Here is a 22,533-nt window from a genome sequence, read left to right on the forward strand (position 1 = left end):
GATAAAATTAGTTCATTGCATCCGAAGCCCAGTTTCATAATATTACCTTCTGTCCCTGGTTATGAAGTAATCGCGAAAAAACAGGCCTTATGTTTGGGCATTTTTCACCCTGCCAGCTCCTATTAGTTCTACTGTAGGTTTACCTCAGGTAACTTATTATTAACAAGGTTACGGCTACTTGGCGAGCGTTAACCCTGTAGGTTTACCTCAGGTAACTTATTATTAACAAGGTTACGGCTACTTGGCGAGCGTTAACCCTGTAGGTTTACCTCAGGTAACTTATTATTAACAAGGTTACGGCTACTTGGCGAGCGTTAACCTTATTATTAACAAGGTTACAGCTACTTGGTGAGCGTTAACCCTGTAGGTTTACCTCAGGTAACTTATTATTAACAAGGTTACGTTTACTTGGTGAGTGCGCTCAATGTTAACCTGAGTACATGTTGTGGTGAGCCACAGTCTAAGAGGTGTTGTCTGGCGCAAAGTCATCAAACGTTAAACATTTTCTGGTCATGGTTAACCATATTTGTTTTAAGAAAAAAGTGTACAATCTAAACAAAACGCATGTCCCTGTCCTCTTTTTCAAGATGTGGCAGATTTAAATAGCCAGAAAAAATAATTTAATTAAGAAATAACCATTTTTCTGATGACTTGTTGTTTCTAAATGGCTGCTGGGTAATTTGATATGCATCGAAATCTTCGTTCGTAGGCATCAAATTGAGCGAATGCTGCGCAGGTTCACTGAGTTGCAAACCAAATGGGTATAATGGGGTGATTGTTGTCTAATCAGGTGGTCTAGCTAATGGATTTGTAGATCTGACGCAGTTGCTACCTCAGATTATGAGCCTAGCAAGTGTCATATAGCTCAGTTGGTACAGCATGTCGCTTGCAACGCCAGGGTTGTGGGTTCGCTTCCCACAGGGGGCCAGTATGAAAATGTATGCACTCACTAACTGTAAGTTGCTCTGGATAAGAGCGTCTGCTAAATATGTAAAAATGTAAAAAATGTAATGAATGAGTTTTGTAGTACCCACAGATGGCCAAAGGGAGGCGCAAGAGTGCCATAAACCCATACTGTTTTTTGCCATAAAAACCCTAAACCTAACAATCAATCAAATGTATTTATAAAGCCCTTTTTACACCAGCAGATGTCACAAAGTGCTATACAGAAACTCTTACCCTACTTATAACCTATTTTAGCCGTAACCCTAACCCCTAATTCTAGGGTAGGGTAGCCTAGAACACTTTTAGAAACTATTTTAGTAATAATATTATCTTAGTAAATACAATTATAGTATTAAATAGCGTTTTGATTATTTTGTTGTTGTTTTATTATATGTATAATAGCAAGACAGAACACTTGATAAATAAGACACATTTGTTTTATTTTTCAAATGTGGTTTGAATTGGGTGACCTAGTAACCTCTGTGTGAAAGTCCAGCAATTGGCGTGGGGCAGGATTGAGACTGATCTAATACACTTTATTTCTCAGCTGCCTCACCAATGTCTGTACGTGAATTAATAACTTTTAATAGCTAAATATTTCCAATCGATGGCAGCATAACACAACGAAGCATCAGTTATAGGCTACAAGCAGCAATATGATTGACATAAAATATTATGCCACCAAATACTATATGTCCCATGATTTTCTAAGATGGTCACTCATTACTTTAGTTAGCTATATATCTCGTATTAGGCCTGTGATGCTTTTGGAAGAGCAACAAAATAGTGACTATAGCAGGTGTTGAACCCCGGGTAAATAATCACTAGTCAGATGCACTAACCTCAACCCTAGTTTACATACATTATAAAAAATAATCTTAATATCTGATATTGGGAGTAAATTACCTCGGAATAGAAAAGACTAGAGTGCATCTTCCAGCCCGCCAATAAATTACATCAAATCAAATCAAATGTTATTTGTCACATACACGTGTTTAGCAGATGTTATAGCGGGTGTAGCGAAATGCTTGTGCTTCTAGCTCCGACAGTGCAGTAATATCTAACAAGTAATATCTAACAATTTCACAACATACACCCAATACACACAAATCTAAGTAAGGAATGGAATTTAAGAATATATACATATATGGACAAGCAATGACAGAGCAGCATGTACTAAGATACAGTAGTATATTATAGAATACATATGAGATGAGTAGTGCAAGATATGTAAACATTATTAAAGTAAACAGTGTTCCATTTCTTAAAGTGGCCAATGATGTCAATAGGCAGCAGCAGCCTCTAATGTGCTAGTGATGGCTATTTAACAGTCTGATGGCCTTGAGATAGAAGCTGTTTTTCATTCTCTCAGTCCCAGCTTTGTTGCACCTGTATTGACCTCGCTATTGGATGATAGCGGGGTGAAGAGGCAGTGGCTCGGGTGGTTGATGAATCTGACAATGAATGTACTAGGAAAATACGTTTTTCTCGACCAGAGGTGACTAAATTAATGTTCAGGCTTATTGCGTTAGCAGTGTGGAAAGGGACAGTAAAAAGCGTGTGCAGGAGTTTTCCTGTGAGGGGGAGTGGTGGTGTATCCAGGGAGAAAACTAAACTAACCTTCTGAAATGTCATTTGTGGTCTTATGCTGCATTCTATTGGAATTATTTAGCAACTGCAGTAGTACTGAATAAAGTGTATATCCTTATTAAAGTAGTAATTACTCAGAATTGCAAAATATGACATTTTCTAGTTCATTTTACCACTTACAACAATAAAATAACAATTTATAGCATAGCACAATGAAACTGACATAAACCAAAAACAACATTCATTTTGTTAATTATAAAAAATTAATAAAAAACGATGTATTTAGATGGGTGACATTATCTGCCAAAGTAACACCTCGATCGAGCGTTCTTTTTGATTATTATTACTGTGTAAAACCTAGCAGTACTACTTATTTCTCTGAGAGTGAGGCAGATATATATATTATTACTGTGTAAAACCTAGCAGTACTACTTAATTCTCTGAGAGTGAGGCAGATATATATATTATTACAGTGTAAAACCTAGCAGTACTACTTATTTCTCTGAGAGTGAGGTAGATATATTTTATTACTGTGTAAAACCTAGCAGTACTACTTATTTCTCTGAGAGTGAGTCAGATATATATTATTACTGTATAAAACCTAGCAGTACTACTTATTTCTCTGAGAGTGAGGCAGATATATAGCACTTTGCAATAAAAACATGATTATTTGTCTCTCTGAAATGAAACCATCAAGTGATTGATTTTATACAAATACATGTCTGTCATTGAACAACCCCCTGCCATGATTAGCTAGTGAAAAAACACACCAATCGCTTTCAGAATTTCTTCAAACAATAAAAGCTAATTTACGAACATTTCTGAAAATGGATATAAAGCATAACATTTTGGAATGAAACTCTTGTTTCCCCATCTGAGCTCAGAGTAGATGAGAGACGTAATGTTTGTCTCTGTTGTGTTGAAGCCCAATCAAGCAGGAGAGACCAGCCTCCCCTGTACCCAGCTGTGTGTCCATGAAGAGTGACAAGTCTATGGCTCAACCTATATCCTTTAGAGAGGGAGACTTTTCTAGTGAACAAAGGTAAGAAGAACTCATGGGTCATGGTCAGTGAGTTAAACAACACTGTCTCTAGGCATTTCTCCTCTCCCATTTTCCCATTTCTTTTTGTTGTTTTCATAATCCATAGGCTAAACCTTTTTTTCCATTTTCATAGTCCTGAAACAATATTAAACAAACACAACATTCCCTCTGTGTGTGTGTGTGTGTGTGTGTGTGTGTGTGTGTGTGTGTGTGTGTGTGTGCACTCCCTGGATGAGGAGATGTAATCTCATGATTTGTCCACAGAAACCAACAGGAGAGATCAGAGTCAGAGATTCTCAGTGGTCAGTCTTCCCAGAGTCATCAAACAGACCTGGCCTCCATATTCAGTGTATGTGGTCCTGTTATGTACATTTGTTTTTGTTTACCTCAAGTAAAGTTGATCTGTCAATCATTCATTCATGTGTTAATGAGAAAGCATTTAGTCTCTTGCTTAACTTATTTACTTGATTTATTTCAGTTGCTAGAAGAGAATACTGTGACATTTGTGAAGAACGAGCTGAAGATGTTCAAGAGGATTCTTAGTCCAGAACTCCCAGAAGGCTTTGAGAGTCAGAAGCAGGATAAGGAAGTGGTGGATGCTGAAGATGAGAAGCAGGAGAGCAGTGCCAGAGAGGGGGCTCTGAAGATCACACTGCATGTCCTGAGGAAAATGAACCAGAAGGAGCTTGCTGACACACTGGAGAAAAGTAAGAGATGTCTGCCTCATGTTGAATGCTGTTTTAGAACATTTAAAAGCTGTAGCTAAAGTACAGCTAAAGTAGCTGTGTAACTCAATGATATTGTAGCAGCCTTAACACAACACCTAGTGACCTCATCAAGTAGCAGCAGGGATGTGTTGTTTTGATGAATTTAGACAGAGAGAGAGAGAGAGAGAGAGAGAGAGAGAGAGAGAGAGAGAGAGAGAGAGAGAGAGAGAGAGAGAGAGAGAGAGAGAGAGAGAGAGAGAGAGAGAGAGAGAGAGAAATGATATAAATCAGTCACTCCAGTGTGTAATGCATTATGAAAACATTTACAGATTTATACAGTCAGTTAAGCGAAGAAATGATTATAATTTAAAAATGTTATAACAGTCCTAGAATACTGTAGGCATTAAAACAGATGTAAAATTAATATCCTCTGTGTTATTTCTAGATTCAGATGAGCATGCTGTGATTTGCCAACGTGAACTCAAATCTAATCTAAAGAAGAAGTTTCAATGTGTATTTGAGGGGATCGCTAAACAAGGAAACCCAACACTTCTCAATAAGATCTACACAGAGCTCTACATCACAGAGGGTGGAACAGGAGAGGTCAATAATGAACATGAGCTGAGACAGATTGAGACAACAACCAGGAAACAAGAAAGACCAGAGACCGCAATCAAATGTAACGACATCTTCAAACCCTTAACTGGACAAGACAAACTTATCAGAACTGTGCTGACAAAGGGAGTCGCTGGCATTGGAAAAACAGTCTCTGTGCAGAAGTTCATTCTGGACTGGGCTGAAGGAAAAGCAAATCAGGATGTCCAATTTGTATTTTCATTCCCTATTCGGGAGCTGAATTTGATGAACGGGGATAAACACACTTTGATTGAACTTCTCAATCACTTCTCAATCGAAACCAAAGAATCAAGAATCTCCAACTACGACAAGTTCAAAGTTCTGTTAATCTTTGATGGTCTGGATGAGTGCCGACTGCCCCTAGACTTCCAGAAGAACAAGATCTGTTGTGACGTCACAGAGTCAACCTCAGTGGATGTTCTGCTGACAAATCTCATCAAGGGAAATCTGCTTCCCTCTGCTCTCCTCTGGATAACTACCCGACCTGCAGCAGCCAATAAGATCCCTTCAGTGTGTGTTGACCAGGTGACAGAGGTACGAGGGTTCAATGACCCACAGAAGGAGGAGTACTTCAGGAAGAGATTCAGTGATGAGGACCTGGCCAGCAGAATCATCTCACACATAAAGACATCAAGGAGCCTCCACATCATGTGCCATATTCCAGTCTTTTGTTGGATTTCTGCAATAGTCCTTGAACACATGTTGAGTACAGACCAGAGAGAAGAGATGCCCAAGACTCTGACTGAGATGTACACACACCTTGTGGAGTTTCATACCAAACAGAAGAATGAAAAGTATCTTGGGAAAGAAGAGACAGGTCCACACTGGAATAAAGAGAGCATTCTGTCACTGGGAAAACTAGCTTTTCAACAGCTTGTGAATGGCAATCTGATTTTCTATGAAGAAGACCTGAAAGAGGCTGGCATTGATGTCAATGAAGCCTCAGTGTACTCAGGATTGTGCACACAGATCTTTAAAGAGGAATGTGGGCTGTACCATGAAAAGGTGTACTGCTTCGTGCATCTGAGCATTCAGGAGTTTCTGGCTGCTGTATATGTGTTCCTCTCATTCATCAACAACAATGATAATCTAATGGATGAATCTCAATCAACATCCAGACACTTTTTTGTGAGGTTCAGACACAAGCGTAAAGTTACTTTCTACAAGAGTGCTGTGGATAAAGCCTTACAAAGTGAGACAGGAAACCTGGACCTGTTCCTCCGCTTCCTTCTGGGCCTCTCACTGGAGTCCAATCAGAAGCACTTACGAGGTCTACTGACAAAGACAAGAAGCAGCTCACAGAGCCATGAAGAAACAGTCAAGTACATCAAGGTGAAGATCAGGAAGAATCCCTCTCCAGAGAGGTGCATCAATCTGTTCCACTGTCTGAATGAACTGAATGACCATTCTCTAGTGGAGGAGATCCAAAGATACCTGAGATCAGGAAGTCTCTCAAAAGCCAAACTGTCACCTGCACAGTGGTCAGCTCTGGTCTTTGTGTTGCTGACTTCAGAAAAGGAGCTGGATGTGTTTGACCTGACGAAATACTCCAGATCAGAGGAAGGTCTTCTGAGGCTGCTGCCAGTGGTCAAAGCCTCCAGAGCTGCTCTGTGAGTACATAAAATGACATTTAAGTACTAATCATCAGGAAGAAATATTCAGTTTAGAGAAATATATGTATTATTGAAAAACATATTGAATCAATGCATTGATGTTCACATTAGTATAACAATATGACCATACAATTCTAGGAGACAGAAGATGAATCTATATGTTGTTTAAGAGAATAAACCAAATGCATCTGCCATTGTCCTTCTACACTACTGGTGTTAAATTAACAGTTTGTGAAATAATGATGATCTCTCTGTCAGGCTGTCAGGCTGTGGAGTCACAGAGAAAGGCTGTGCTTCTCTGGTCTCAGCTCTGAAGTCAAACCCCTCACACCTGAGAGAGCTGGATCTGAGTAACAATGACCTGAAGGATTCAGGAGTGAAGCTGCTCTCTGCTGGACTGGAATCCCCACTGTAAACTGGAGACTCTGAGGTCAGTATTCCTGTAGTTGGTCAACAAGTGATAACTGTTCACCAGATCCACATGTATTTACCAGGCACACACAGTCCACACCATATGTGTTTGGACAGTGAAGCTTACAGTTTTACATTTGGTGCTATGCTCCAACATTTTGGATTTGAGATATAATGTTTCATTCTAGGCAACAGTACAGAATGTCACCTTTTAGTTAGAGGTATTCATACATATATATTTTACCGTTTAGTAATGAAAGCACTTAATGTATGTAGTTCTCCCATTTGAAAAAGTCGTAATTATTTGGACAAATTAATTTAGTAAAAAGTTTAGTGTTTGGTCCAATATTATTTGCCTGCAGTGATTTCATCAAGCTTGTGATTCTACAAACTTGTTGAATACATTTGCAGTTTGTCTTGGTTGTGTTTTGGATGATGTTTTTCCCAATAGAAACTGAATGGTGAATAATGTCCTGTCATTTTGGAGTCACTTCACTTGTATTGTCAGTAAAAATAGAAGATGTTTCTGAACACTTCTACATTCATGTGGATGCTACCATGATTATGAATAATCATGAATGAATCGTGATTGATGATGAATGAGAAAGTTACTGTCACGGTTTCGGCCGAGGCTGCCTCTCGTCCTTGCTCGGGCAGGCTTCGGCGTTCGTCGTCTCCGGAATACTAGCTGCCACCGTTGTATGTTTCTATGTTCGTTTGCTTTTGTCTGATTGGTGTACACCTGTTATCGTTTAGTGTAATTAGTGTCCTATAAGTTCTCGTTGTGTTTGTCTAGTGTTTGTGTGTGATTGTTTTACTGTCGTGCCGGTAGGCTGGATTTCTACTGTTTGCTCGGTTGAGCTATATTCTCCATTGTTTGGAGTGTTTTTGTCGCACCTGTTAGTGCGCCCGTTATTTTCGCCTACGTGCGGAGTCTCGCCTCAGGGCGTTTGTTTGATTGTTTTCGTGTGCATCAACTAAAGTCTGTTGGACTAACGTTCTGCGTCCTGCGCCTGATTCCACCACCACACCCACCTACATCTACCTTGACAGAATCACACACCATTCTCGATGGAATCAGCAGGAGCCGCAGCAGCACAGGCGACGTTGGAGGACAGGGTCCGCGAACAGAATGACCAGATCCTGCGGATGGGGTCCGCACTGCAGGAGGTGATCACCACCATCCGAGGCTGGGAGACCAGAGGGACTCCTCCACCGCCATCCTCCCTGCCCGCACCATCGGCCACTCAGCCCATTCCCGCTCCGGAACCCAGAGGAGTTCGACTCTCGCTCCCGAGGGCCTACGATGGGACCGCGGCCGGGTGTCAGGGATTCCTTCTCCAGGTGGAGCTTTACCTGGCCACCGTGCACCCGGCGCCCTCGGGACACGAGAGCGTGTCCGCCCTGATCTCCTGCCTTTCCGGGAAGGCGTTGGAATGGGCCAACGCAGAGTGGAGGAGAGTCGACGCTAACACCATCACCTACGACGAGTTCTCCCGCCGCATCAGGGCAGTGTTTGACCATCCCCCGGAGGGGAAAGCGGCGGGGGAGCGTCTGGTCTGCCTCAGGCAGGGGAAGAGGAGTGCCCAGGAGTTCGCCTTGGAGTTCCGTACCCTAGCGGCGGATGCAGGGTGGAATGAGCGGGCTCTCATCGATCACTACCGATGTAGTCTACGCGAGGACGTCCGTAGGGAGCTGGCCTGTAGGGACACCAGCCTCTCGTTCGACCAGTTGGTCGACATGTCCATCAGGCTGGATACCCTGCTAGCTACCCGCGGACGTTCCGAGGGGGGTCCGTCCATTTCACCCTCCAGCGCCTCCGAGCCGTGCCCCATGGAGCTCGGGGGCGCTGGCGCTAGAGAGAGGAGGGGTCGGCTTACGAGGGGGTCCATCTCCTGCACCAACTGTGGTCGGGGAGGACACACCGCGGCTAGGTGCTGGGGATGGCCTCCTCGGGGAGAGGACGACAGGTCCCGCACTGGGGAGTCCTTCCAGGTGAGTAGGCGCCCCACTCACCCAGAGCTCTCTGTTGCACATTTCTGTATATCTGTGCGTTTTCCACAGGTAGCACCTCATTCCCAGCATAAGGCGCTGGTAGATTCAGGCGCGGCTGGGAATTTTGTTGATAAGAAGTTTTGTTTAGCCTTAGGGATTCCCCTTCTCCCTGTTGACGTTCCCTTCCCCGTTCATGCCCTAGATAGCCGTCCGTTGGGTGCGGGCTTGATCAGGGAGGTCACTGCGCCACTTAGGATGTGTGCGCAGGGGGGTCATCAGGAGATGATCCAGCTATTTCTGATCGACTCGCCTGCGTATCCGGTGGTGCTGGGCATGCCCTGGTTGAGTACCCATAACCCATCTATTTCGTGGCAGGAGAGGGCTCTGATGGAGTGGTCTGCCCAGTGTGTGGGTCGATGTTTAGGCGTTTCCGTAGGGGCTACCTCGGTGGAGAGTCCAAACCAGGTGCCCGCATTGCACGTTCCCCCTGAGTATGGGGATTTGGCTATTGTGTTCAGTAAGTCGAGGGCGACGCAGTTGCCTCCCCATAGGCAGGGAGATTGTGCGATAGACCTCCAGGCAGGAGTTGCGCTCCCACGGAGCCATGTGTATCCTCTGTCTCAGGAGGAGAAGAGAGCTATGGAGACGTACATAGACGAATCTCTGAGACAAGGATACATACGGCCCTCCACTTCCCCTGCGTCCTCAAGTTTCTTTTTTGTGAAGAAAAAGGATGGAGGATTACGCCCGTGCATTGATTACCGTGGTCTCAATCAGATCACGGTGAAGTACAGTTATCCACTCCCGCTGATTGCGACCATGACGGAGTCATTGCACGGGGCGCGTTTCTTCACTAAATTAGATCTCAGGAGCGCGTACAACTTGGTGCGCATTAGGGGGGGCGATGAATGGAAGACAGCCTTTAGTACCACCTCGGGCCATTACGAGTATCTTGTCATGCCATACGGGTTGATGAACGCTCCTTCAGTTTTCCAATCATACGTGGATGAGATCTTCAGGGACATGCAGGGCCAGGGGGTGGTCGTGTACATCGATGACATTCTCGTGTACTCGCCTACCCGAGTCGAGCATGTGGCCCTGGTGCGCCGAGTGTTGCGGAGACTGTTGGAGCACGACCTGTATGTCAAGGCAGAGAAGTGTCTGTTCTTCCAGGAGTCGGTCTCCTTTTTGGGTTATCAGTTGTCTGCGTCAGGGGTGAAGATGGAGGTAGACCGGGTGTCAGCCGTGCGTAATTGGCAAACGCCAACTACTGTGAAGGAGGTGCAGCAGTTTTTGGGGTTTGCGAATTATTACCGGAGGTTTATCCAGGCTTTTGGACAGGTGGCAGCTCCCATAACGTCTCTTTTGAAGGGGGGTCCGGTGCGTCTGCAGTGGTCAGCCGAGGCGGACAGGGCGTTTGGGAGGCTGAAGGACCTGTTTACCTCGGCTCCGGTGCTGGCGCATCCGGATCCCTCTTTGCCATTTCAGGTAGAGGTGGACGCGTCAGAGGCCGGTATAGGAGCCGTGCTGTCGCAACGGTCCGGCGCGCCACCTAAACTCCGCCCCTGTGCCTTTTATTCCAAGAAGCTCAGTCCGGCGGAGCGAAACTATGACGTGGGGGACAGGGAGCTGTTAGCCGTGGTACAGGCCCTAAAGGTGTGGAGGCACTGGCTTGAGGGGGCTCAACACCCTTTCCTCATTTTGACGGACCACCGTAACCTGGAGTACATCCGGGCAGCGAGGAGGCTGAACCCTCGCCAGGCGAGGTGGAATATGTTTTTGACCCGGTTCACATTTAAGATCACGTACATCCCTGGGTCACAGAACGGTAAGGCAGACGCGCTGTCTCGGCGGAATGACACGGAGGAGAGGTCCGTGGAGCCCACTCCCATACTGCCGGAGTCGTGTCTGGTGGCACCGGTAGTGTGGGAGGTCGATGCTGAACTCGAGCGGGCATTACGCACCGACCCTAGTCCACCTCAATGCCCAGAGGGTCGGAAGTACGTTCCGCTCGAGGTTCGGGATCAATTGATCTATTGGGCTCACACGTCACCCTCCTCTGGACACCCTGGTATCGGCCGGACAGTGCACTGTCTTAGTACCAAGTACTGGTGGCCCACGTTGGCGAGGGATGTGAGGGTTTATGTTTCCTCCTGCTCGGTGTGCGCCCAGTGTAAGGCGCCTAGACATCTGCCTAGGGGTAAGTTACTACCCCTGCCCGTTCCACAACGACCATGGTCTCACCTCTCGGTGGATTTCCTCACTGACCTTCCTCCTTCACAGGGGAATACCACTATACTGGTCGTTGTGGACCGGTTTTCTAAGGCCTGTCGTTTGCTCCCTATGCCGGGCCTTCCTACTGCCCTGCAAACCGCCGAAGCACTATTCACCCATGTGTTCCGGCACTACGGGGTACCCGAGGATATTGTGTCTGATCGAGGTCCCCAATTTACCTCCAGAGTCTGGAGAGCTTTTATGGAGCGGTTGGGGGACTCGGTGAGCCTCACCTCGGGTTAACACCCGGAGAGTAATGGGCAGGTGGAACGCGTGAACCAGGATGTGGGTAGGTTTCTTAGAAAATACTGCCAGGACCGGCCGGAGGAGAGGGCAAGGTACGTTCCCTGGGCCGAGATGGCCCAGAATTCCCTACGCCATTCCTCCACTAACCTAACCCCTTTTCAATGTGTGTTAGGTTACCAGCCGGTTCTGGCACCTTGGCAGCAGAGCCAGATCGAGGCTCTTGCGGTAGATGAGTGGGCGCGGCGCTCGGAGGAGACATGGAACGCTGCACACGTCCACCTGCAGCGGGCCCTCCGACGTCCTAAGGCGAGCGCCGATCTCCACCGCAGTGAGGGACCGGTGTACGCACCTGGTGATCGAGTCTGACTCTCTACCAGAAACCTGCCCCTCCGCCTGCCCTGTCGGAAACTGGGTCGGCGGTTTGTAGGGCCATTTAAAGTCCTGAGAAGGTTGAACGAGGTGTGTTACAAATTACAACTACCTGTTGAGTATAAGAGTATTAACCCCTCGTTCCATGTGTCTCTTCTCAGGCCGGTGGTAGCTGGCCCACTCCAAGAAAGTGAAATCAGGGAGACTCCTCCGCCCCCATTGGACATCGAGGGGGCACCGCCGTACTCCGTGCGGTCCATCTTGGATTCGAGACGTCGGATGGGGGGTCTCCAATATCTAGTGGAGTGGGAGGGGTACGGCCCGGAGGAACGGTGCTGGGTGCCGAGGAGAGACATTTTGGACCCGTCTCTCCTGACGGAATTCCATCGTGGGCACCCGACGCACCCTGCTCCGCGTCCTCCTGGTCGTCCCCGAGGCCGGAGTCGGCGCACGTCTGGAGCCGCGCGTCAAGGGGGGGGTACTGTCACGGTTTCGGCCGAGGCTGCATCTCGTCCTTGCTCGGGCAGGCTTCGGCGTTCGTCGTCTCCGGAATACTAGCTGCCACCGTTGTATGTTTCTATGTTCGTTTGCTTTTGTCTGATTGGTGTACACCTGCTATCGTTTAGTGTAATTAGTGTCCTATAAGTTCTCGTTGTGTTTGTCTAGTGTTTGTGTGTGATTGTTTTACTGTCGTGCCGGTAGGCTGGATTTCTACTGTTTGCTCGGTTGAGCTATATTCTCCATTGTTTGGAGTGTTTTTGTCGCACCTGTTAGTGCGCCCGTTATTTTCGCCTACGTGCGGAGTCTCGCCTCAGGGCGTGTGTTTGTGATTGTTTTCGTGTGCATCAACTAAAGTCTGTTGGACTAACGTTCTGCGTCCTGCGCCTGATTCCACCACCACACCCACCTACATCTACCTTGACAGTTACAGAGGAACAAGGATTGGTAATGGTTAGAGGTTAGCATGTTTTGTTGTAGCCTCTGTAACTTTCTCACTCATTATTATTCATGATTCATTCCTGATTTTTCTTAATCATGGCATCATCAGGATTCATTTAGTAGTGTTTAGAAACATGTTATCTACTCACTTAGACAGAAGATTAATCCAGTCATCATCCACCATTCAGTTACTACTGGACAAAACATAACCCAAAACACAACCAAAACAAACTGCAAATGCAACGAACGAGTTTACAACCAAATACTAAACTTTTGACTACTTTAATACACTGTAAGTGAATTGGTCAACATACTTATGACTTCTTCAAATGGGATACTAGATACATAAAGTGCTTTCATTTCTAAATGGTGAAACAGATATGTATTAAAATACCGTCAAATAAAAGGTGACATTATATACTGTCACCTCATATGAAACATTTGATCTCAAATCCGAAATGCTGGAGTACAGAGCCTTTTTTTACAGTACAGAGCCTACATTTAAAATGTTAGCTTCACTGTCAAAATATATATGGTGTGGACTGTATACTCAATACAATCTAAATCTGATACCTCACTGTCTGTCTTTTGACTGATACTGCTTTTTAAACTGGTCTGGTCAGTCTACTCAAATATTCGTACTATACATTTTTCTCTCTACACACAATATTATGATTTTTTCTAATAATGATACATTCATTGATATACAGTGGGGAAAAAAGGATTTAGTCAGCCACCAATTGTGCAAGTTCTCCCACTTAAAAAGATGAGAGAGGCCTGTAATTTTCAACATTGGTACACGTCAACTATGACAGACAAAATGAGAAAAAAATATCCAGAAAATCACATTGTAGGATTTTTTATGAATTTATTTGCAAATTATGGTGGAAAATAAGTATTTGGTCAATAACAAAAGTTTCTCAATACTTTGTTATATACCCTTTGTTGGCAATGACACAGGTCAAACGTTTTCTGTAAGTCTTCACAAGGTTTTCACACACTGTTGCTGGTATTTTGGCCCATTCCTCCATGCATATCTCCACTAGAGCAGTGATGTTTTGGGGCTGTCGCTGGGCAACACGGACTTTCAACTCCCTCCAAAGATTTTCTATGAGGTTGAGATCTGGAGACTGGCTAGGCTACTCCAGGACCTTGAAATGCTTCTTACGAAGCCACTCCTTCGTTGCCCGGGCGGTGTGTTTGGGATCATTGTCATGCTGAAAGACCCAGCCACGTTTCATCTTCAATGCCCTTGCTGATAGAAGGAGGTTTTTACTCAAAATCTCACGATATATGGCCCCATTCATTCTTTCCTTTACACGGATCAGTCGTCCTGGTCCCTTTGCAGAAAAACAGACCCAAAGCATGATGTTTCCACCCCCATGCTTCACAATAGGTATGTTGTTCTTTGGATGCAACTCAGCATTCTTTGTCCTCCAAACACGACGAGTTGAGTTTTTACCAAAAAGTTCTATTTTGGTTTCATCTGACCATATGACATTCTCCCAATCCTCTTCTGGATCATCCAAATGCACTCTAACAAACTTCAGACGGGCCTGGACATGTACTGGCTTAAGCAGGGGGACACGTCTGGCACTGCAGGATTTGAGTCCCTGGCGGCGTAGTGTGTTACTGATGGTAGGCTTTGTTACTTTGGTCCCAGCTCTCTGCAGGTCATTCACTAGGTCCCCCTGTGTGGTTCTGGGATTTTTGCTCACCGTTATTGTGATCATTTTGACCCCACGGGGTGAGATCTTGCGTGGAGCCCCAGATCAAGGGAGATTATCAGTGGTCTTGTATGTCTTCCATTTCCTAATAATTGCTCCCACAGTTGATTTCTTCAAACCAAGCTGCTTACCTATTGCAGATTCAGTCTTCCCAACCTGGTGCAGGTCTACAATTTTGTTTCTGGTGTCCTTTGACAGCTCTTTGGTCTTGGCCATAGTGGAGTTTGGAGTGTGACTATTTGAGGTTGTGGACAGGTGTATTTTATACTGATAACAAGTTCAAACAGGTGCCATTTATACAGGTAACGAGTGAAGGACAAAGGAGCCTCTTAAAGAAGAAGTTATAGGTCTGTGAGAGCCAGAAATCTTGCTTGTTTGTAGGTGACCAAATACTTATTTTCCACCATAATTTGCAAATAAATTCATTAAAAATCTCAATTTGTCTGTCATAGTTGACGTGTACCTATGATGAAAATTACAGGCATCTCTCATCTTTGTAAGTGGGAGAACTTGCACAATTGGTGGCTGACTAAATACTTTTTTCCCCCACTGTAGATATGGCAGGATTCAGGACACTGGTATAAAATAAAATGTTGAAAAAATATACTGCCACTATTTTGACTACCAAAGAATAGGAGTGTGCTTTTAACATGATTTGACTCTTTGCAGGCTGTCAGGCTGTCTAGTCACAGAGGAAGGCTGTGCTTCTCTGGTCTCAGCTCTGAGGTCAAACCCCTCACACTTGAGAGAGCTGGACCTGAGCTACAATCACCCAGGAGACTCAGGAGTCAGACTGCTCTCTGCTGGACTGGAGGATCCACACTGCAGACTGGAGAAACTCAAGTATGTAGAGGGTTTATGTCAATGTTCATATCAGACATGTTGGAGTTATCAGGCTAGTTAAGACAAACATTCTGACCACCACTTGGACTAAGTTATATAAAGACTGTGTGATGTGTGTGTGTGTGTGTGTGTGTGTGTGTGTGTGTGTGTGTGTGTGTGTGTGTGTGTGTGTGTGTGTGTGTGTGTGTGTGTGTGTGTGTGTGTGAGTTCAAGTGTATCCCTCAATGACTGTCTGTTCTTCTGCTTACCGCTACAGTGTGGAACATGGTGGAGAGAACACAATGAAACCTGGACTTAGAAAATGTGAGTGTTGACTGCTGTGAAGAATATGACTAAGAATAAGTCTTAATTCATGTGAAGTCGAAGTCAAAGACCACCATCATTACTTACTTGGTCATATTAAATATCAGCTGTAGTTCTACAGAAGCACAAATCAGGGACACCAAAGTTTACAAAGAGTTGCTTTGACAATGTGTGTGTCTGTGTGTGTGTGTGGCGTGTTTGTGTTACTTTAGAAATGTGTGTGTGTGTTCATTCATGCATGCATGAAGATGTGTGTGTGTGTGTGTTCAGGGTGTATGTGTGTTCAGGATGTGTGTGTGTGTGTGTGTGTGTGTGTGTGTGAATGTAATTAATGTCTGTGTGTGTGTGTGTGGCGTGTTCGTGTTACGTTAGAAATGTGTGTGTGTGTGTGTGTCCAGTGTGTGTGTGTGTTCAGGATGTGTGTGTGTGTGTGTGTGTGTAATTAATGGGAATAAGTGTGTTTTATATTACCATACAGTATAACATATGATCACTGAACAAGTCTCAAGTTACCTGAACTTCTCCTTTTGATACCTAGAAACATCTACATTAAATGAATTAGTGAAAAGTGAGTTAACGTTCTAATGTGAATGATGATGATTTCTAATATTGTGTCTGGTTTCATCCATCAGATGTCTGTGATCTCACACTGGACCTAAACACAGTAAACAGATTCGTCTCTCTGTCTGAGGAGAACAGAAAGTTGACATGGAGGAGAGAGAAGCAGCCGTATCCTGATCACCCAGAGAGATTTGAGGACTGGGGACAGGTGCTGTGTAGAGAGGGTCTGACTGGGCGCTGTTACTGGGAGGTAGAGTGGAATGGGGGAGGGGCTGGTATAGGAGTGACATATAAAGGAATCAGCAGGAGAGGAGGGGGTGATGACTCTAGGATTGGATGGAATGACAAGTCCTGGAGTCTGATCTGCTCTGACAACAGTTACTCTGCCAGGCACAATAATAAGTCCACTACCATAGACGTCCCCTCCTCCAGCTCCCACAGAGTAGGAGTGTATCTGGACTGGCCAGCCGGCACTCTGTCCTTCTACAGAGTCTCCTCTGACACACTGACCCACCTGAACACATTCCACTCCACATTCACTGAGCCCCTTTATCCAGGGTTTAGGGTTCATGATGACTCCTTTGAACTTTGGGGTATGGTGTCCTCAGTGTCCCTGTGTCAAACATCAATAAATCTGTAAATAATAACCTTGGTAACACTGACACACACACACACACACACACACACTGGACACACTGGACACAAACACACACACTGGACACACACACACACTGGATACACACACACTGGACACACACACACTGGACACACACACACACTAGACACACAAACACACACACTGGACACACACACACACACACACACTGGACACACTGGACACAAACACACACACTGGACACACACACACACTGGACACACTGGACACAAACACACACACTGGACACACACACACACTGGACACACACACACACTGGACACACACAAACACTGGACAGACACACACACACACACACTGGACACACACACACACATACTGAACACACACACACTGGACACACAAACACACTTGATACACACACACTGTACACACACACACACACTGAACAAACACACTGAACATACACACACCGGACACACACACACTGGCACACACTGGACACACACACACTGATCACACACACACACACACACACTGGACACACACTGGACAAACACACCCACACACTAGACACAAACACACAATGGACACACACACACTCTGGACACACACACACACTGGACACACACACACACACACACACAGGCTGAACACACACACTGGACACACACACACACAAACACACACACACACACACACACAGGACACACACTAATACACACTGGACACACACACATACACACTGGAAACACACACACATGACACACACATACACACTGGACACACACACACCTGACACACACACACACACAGGACACACACACACACACTGGACACACACACATACACTCACACACACTGGACACACACACACACACACACTGGACACACACACACTGGACACACACTGGACACACACACACTCACACACACTGGACACACACAAACACACACACACACACTGGACACACACACACACTGGACACACACACACACACTGGACACACACACACACACTGGACACACACACACACTGGACACACACACACACACACTGGACACACACACACTGGACACACACACACTGGACACACACACACACACACACACACTGGACACACACTGGACACACACACACTCACACACAATGGACACACACACACACACACACACACACACACACACACACACACACTGGACACACACACACTGGACACATTTCCATGTGTTGGATTTTGATGAAAGGACATCCCATATAGCCTACTGGACAGGACTTTGCTATGGCATCTTCTGTTTGGGTATATCAGGTCAGGTCTGAGCCATGATCAGAATGTGTCTCTGTGTCTATTTCCAGCCCTGCCATTTCTACCTGTCCTGATCTAGTGTTTCACCCCTGACCTCCTCACACCGTCTCACTGTCCATGTCTGTTTTTAGCTCCCACCTCTGCATCACTGTTTTATAATGGACCTTATGCTTGTTATGTCACCTCTGGAAACAGTTATCAAACATACTGACCTTTCTGACCCTATCCCATGGCCCTACTTTCTAGAAATGAACATTTAAATTCCTCTATGAGTTTTGTTTTGTGTCCATTTACTTATCTATGTATTTGTTGTATATTGGGGTTGTGCCGCAGAGCATCATGGGGGTTTGTATGTGTTGAGATGATCACGTTCCAGATAAATGGTTGAACTGATTCCTGTCTCCTGTCTCATCATTATTGAATTGTTGTACAGACGTGGTTATGAAACCCACGAGACATAACAAAAGATTGGTGATGAGTTAGTCTGAATCTACAGGAACTATTCTGTCTGGAAGAAGTGGGTTTTTACAACTGTTTAAAACTGTTATTTTCTGGGGTACAGTCTAGGCTAATGTTAGCACAGTGTATTGCTAGCAGAGGCAAGTGCATAGTCCAGCTAGCTAAGAAAGAGAGTTAACCAGTGGTTTAAAGTACTTAAGTAAAAATACTTTAAAGTACTACTTAAGTAGTTTTTTGGGGTATCTGTACTTGACTTTACTATTTATATTTTTGACTACTTTTACTTCACTACATTCCTAAAGAAAATAATGTACTTTTTACTCCATACATTTTCCCTGACACTCAAAAGTACTCGTTAAATTTTGAATGCGTAGCAGGACAGAAAATGGTCCGATTCACACACTTATCAAGAGAACATCCCTACTGCCTCTGATCTGGCAGACTCACTAAACACAAATGCTTTGTTTGTAAATTGTCTGGCTGAACGTACATTTTAAAAACAAGAAAATCGTCTGGTTTGCTTTATGTAAGGAATTTGAAATGATTTATACTTGTACTATTACTTTTGATACTTTAGTATATTTTAGCAATTACATTTACTTTTGATACTTAAGTATATTTAAAACCAAATACTTTTAGACTTTTACTCAAGTAGTATTTTACTGGGTGACTTTCACTTTTAGTTGAGTCATTTTCTATTAAGGTATCTTTACTGTTACTCAAGTATGACAATTGGGTACTTTTTCCACCACTGGAGTTAACATCGTCATGGACGGCAGAAAATCAATCAATCAATCAATCAATTTTATTTTATATAGCCCTTCTTACATCAGCTAATATCTCGAAGTGCTGTACAGAAACCCAGCCTAAAACCCCAAACAGCTAGTAATGCAGGTGTAGAAGCACGGTGGCTAGGAAAAACTCCCTAGAAAGGCCAAAACCTAGGAAGAAACCTAGAGAGGAACCAGGCTATGAGGGGTGGCCAGTCCTCTTCTGGCTGTGCCGGGTGGAGATTATAACAGAACCATGCCAAGATGTTCAAAAATGTTCATAAGTGACAAGCATGGTCAAATAATAATCAGGAATAAATCTCAGTTGGCTTTTCATAGCCGATCATTAAGAGTTGAAAACAGCAGGTCTGGGACAGGTAGGGGTTCCATAACCGCAGGCAGAACAGTTGAAACTGGAATAGCAGCAAGGCCAGGCGGACTGGGGACAGCAAGGAGTCACCACGGCCGGTAGTCCCGACGTATGGCCGGTAGTCCGTCTCGAGAAAAGGACTCGAGACGGACATCGGAGCGGGAAAACAACGTGATTAAAAAGGAGGAATATACAGTGATTGAAGGAAAGGACATTTATTCAACTGTGAAGACAAACCTTTTAATTAAATCTGCTAAATGAGCGAATTTAGGAGGAAACGTCAGTGAGTGAAGTGAATGAAGATCATGTGACTGAGGAAAATATTGCTGTGGTTGAGGACAATATTGAAGTGAGTGACAATCAGGAGCTTATTGAGAAACGAAAAATAATTGGAAATGTTGGAAACATTGGACAGTTTGATGAAAGTATTGATCAGTGGAGCTCATATACAGAACAGTTTGAATAATTTGTTCTTGTAAATGACATGGATGAGGACAACATTGTGCCTCCATGTTTTAGTGTAATGGGGCCAAAGACATTTAATTTACTAGGCAGCCTGCTACAGCCAGTCAGAACAGGTAATAAGACGTATGGGGATATTGTGGAGACACTTAAAGGACATTTTTCACCAGAACCACTAGTTAATGCTGAAAGGTTCAGGTTCCACAGGAGACATCAGGAAGAGGGAGAATCAGTAACAATGTTTGCTGCTGCATTAAAGAAACTACCAGAACACTGAGTTTAATGCTGTTCTAAACGACATCATTAGAGACAGACTAGTATGTGGGCTACGGAGTGAAGCTACACAAAAGAGACTGTTGACTGAAAGTTATACTTATATTAACATACATTATAAACATTCATAATTCAATTATGACTTTCCTCATCCTGAAAATAAATACAGATCATTATCTCAATGCATTCTCAATACTATCACTTTAGCAGTGTATATACCTACTATCATCTCCAGATCGTCAGTTTCCTCGTAGCCATCTGTAGCATCGGTTGACCTGATACCTGTTCAATCTCCCCTCTATCCATACCTCCGTTGGTGTAGACTGGGTGATGATGCATGAACCTTCTTCCTTCACTAGTTCTATGATCATGCAGAGTCCTTCTCCATTTATCACCATCTCTCTGTGGAGTGTATTCTTCTATCAGCGTACCAATAGTCTCTGCTGCAAAAACACACAGACAAAACAAAACAATGCTCCGCCGAAGCGGTGCCACCTTCCTCCTCTGCGTTAGAAAAGTCCTACAATGGTCCATATAGATCTAGGAATCTCTCTCTCTTACTTGGCCCTCCATCAAGGTAGCCATCAACACCTATTACTAACCTTCCCACTTGGGTGTTGTCCATCAATGACTTCCTTAATCCTTTACCACCACATCGTCTCCAAGTCACAGAAAATGTCCAGATTCTCCTGGTAGGTCTGGCAGACAAACCTTCACCTTTTCTAAAGAAAGTCTGCATAACATTGTTAGTTGAGACACAGCATGCTACTTCATCCTGTCTTCTTATCAGTCCTGATAAGCCTTTTATATTAGGAAGTACACATTCTCAGTTTGTTACCTGTATAAAAGACACCTGTCCACAGAAGCAATCAATCAATCAGATTCCAAACTCTCCACCATGGCCAAGACCAAAGAGCTCTCCAAGGATGTCAGGGACAAGATTGTAGACCTACACAAGGCTGGAATGGGCTACAAGACCATCGCCAAGCAGCGAGGTGAGAAGGTTACAACAGTTGGTGCGATTATTCGCAAATGGAAGAAACAGCAGCAGGGGATCAAATACCTTTTTCCCTCACTGTATGTGTGTATATATGTGTGTATTTATGTATATATATGTATATGTATATATATGTATATATATATGTGTGTATATGTATGTGTATGTGTATTATCTCCCGAGTGGCGCAGTGGTCTACTAGAGATCCTGGTTCAAATCCAGGCTCTGTCGTAGCCAGCCGCGACCGGGAGACCCATGGGGCAGCTCACAATTGGCCCAGCGTCGTCCAGGGTAGGGGAGGGAATGGGAGGCAGGGATGTAGCTCAGTTGGTAGAGCATGGCGTTTGCAACGCCAGGGTTGTGGGTTCGATTCCCACGGGGGGCCAGTATGGAGAAAAAAATAAAATAATGTATGCACTCACTCACTCTGGACAAGAGCGTCTGCTAAATGACGTAAATTTAAATATGTGTGTGTGTATATATAAAAAACATGGGGGACTGGAAGTGATGCAGACAATTACATTGATAGAAGTTACAATCTATCTGCAATATTAAGCTGATCTACCCCCTTAAAAAAAATAAAAAAAATAATAATAATAATATTAATTACCTGAAAATTGTATGTCATCCAGTCTTAAAATGTCTGCAAAAACCAAATATTGAAATACTGTTAAATATTTAAAAAACCATTGTTATCCATTGAGTAAATTGTTATCCATTGAGAGAGGGATATAGAATAGTATACTATCGTGCTAGGTAATTTATTTCTACAACTGTGATGTAACTGAACATCCACTAGGTGGAGCAAGTGATCCACTCTTGATTATACACTTCTAATAAAATTGAAATTTGTTTGGTAAAAACAGTAGGATAAATACATATGTAGGTAGATATATATATATATATATATATATATATATATATATATATATATATATATATATATTATACTAACATTCTAGATACACACACACACACACACACACAATCAATTGACTAGTATTTTTCTATAACTGTGATGTAACTGAATATCAACTAGGTGGAGCAAGTGGTCCACTCTTGAGTAGAGACTTGGTTT

General features: G+C 44.2%; 1 pseudogene across 1 annotated transcript; it reads left to right on the forward strand.

Annotated features, from left to right (window-relative positions):
- Nucleotides 1-4,758: 4,758 nt before the first annotated feature.
- Nucleotides 4,759-17,493, forward strand: LOC311116792 (NLR family CARD domain-containing protein 3-like; annotated as a pseudogene). The gene is made up of 5 exons: nt 4,759-6,530; nt 6,792-6,963; nt 15,164-15,337; nt 15,594-15,640; nt 16,273-17,493. The product of its transcript is annotated as an NLR family CARD domain-containing protein 3-like (transcript).
- Nucleotides 17,494-22,533: the final 5,040 nt, after the last annotated feature.

Source organism: Coregonus lavaretus, assembly GCF_964263955.1.
Source record: "Coregonus lavaretus genome assembly, contig: HAP1_SCAFFOLD_3805, whole genome shotgun sequence".
NCBI lineage: Eukaryota > Metazoa > Chordata > Actinopteri > Salmoniformes > Salmonidae > Coregonus > Coregonus lavaretus.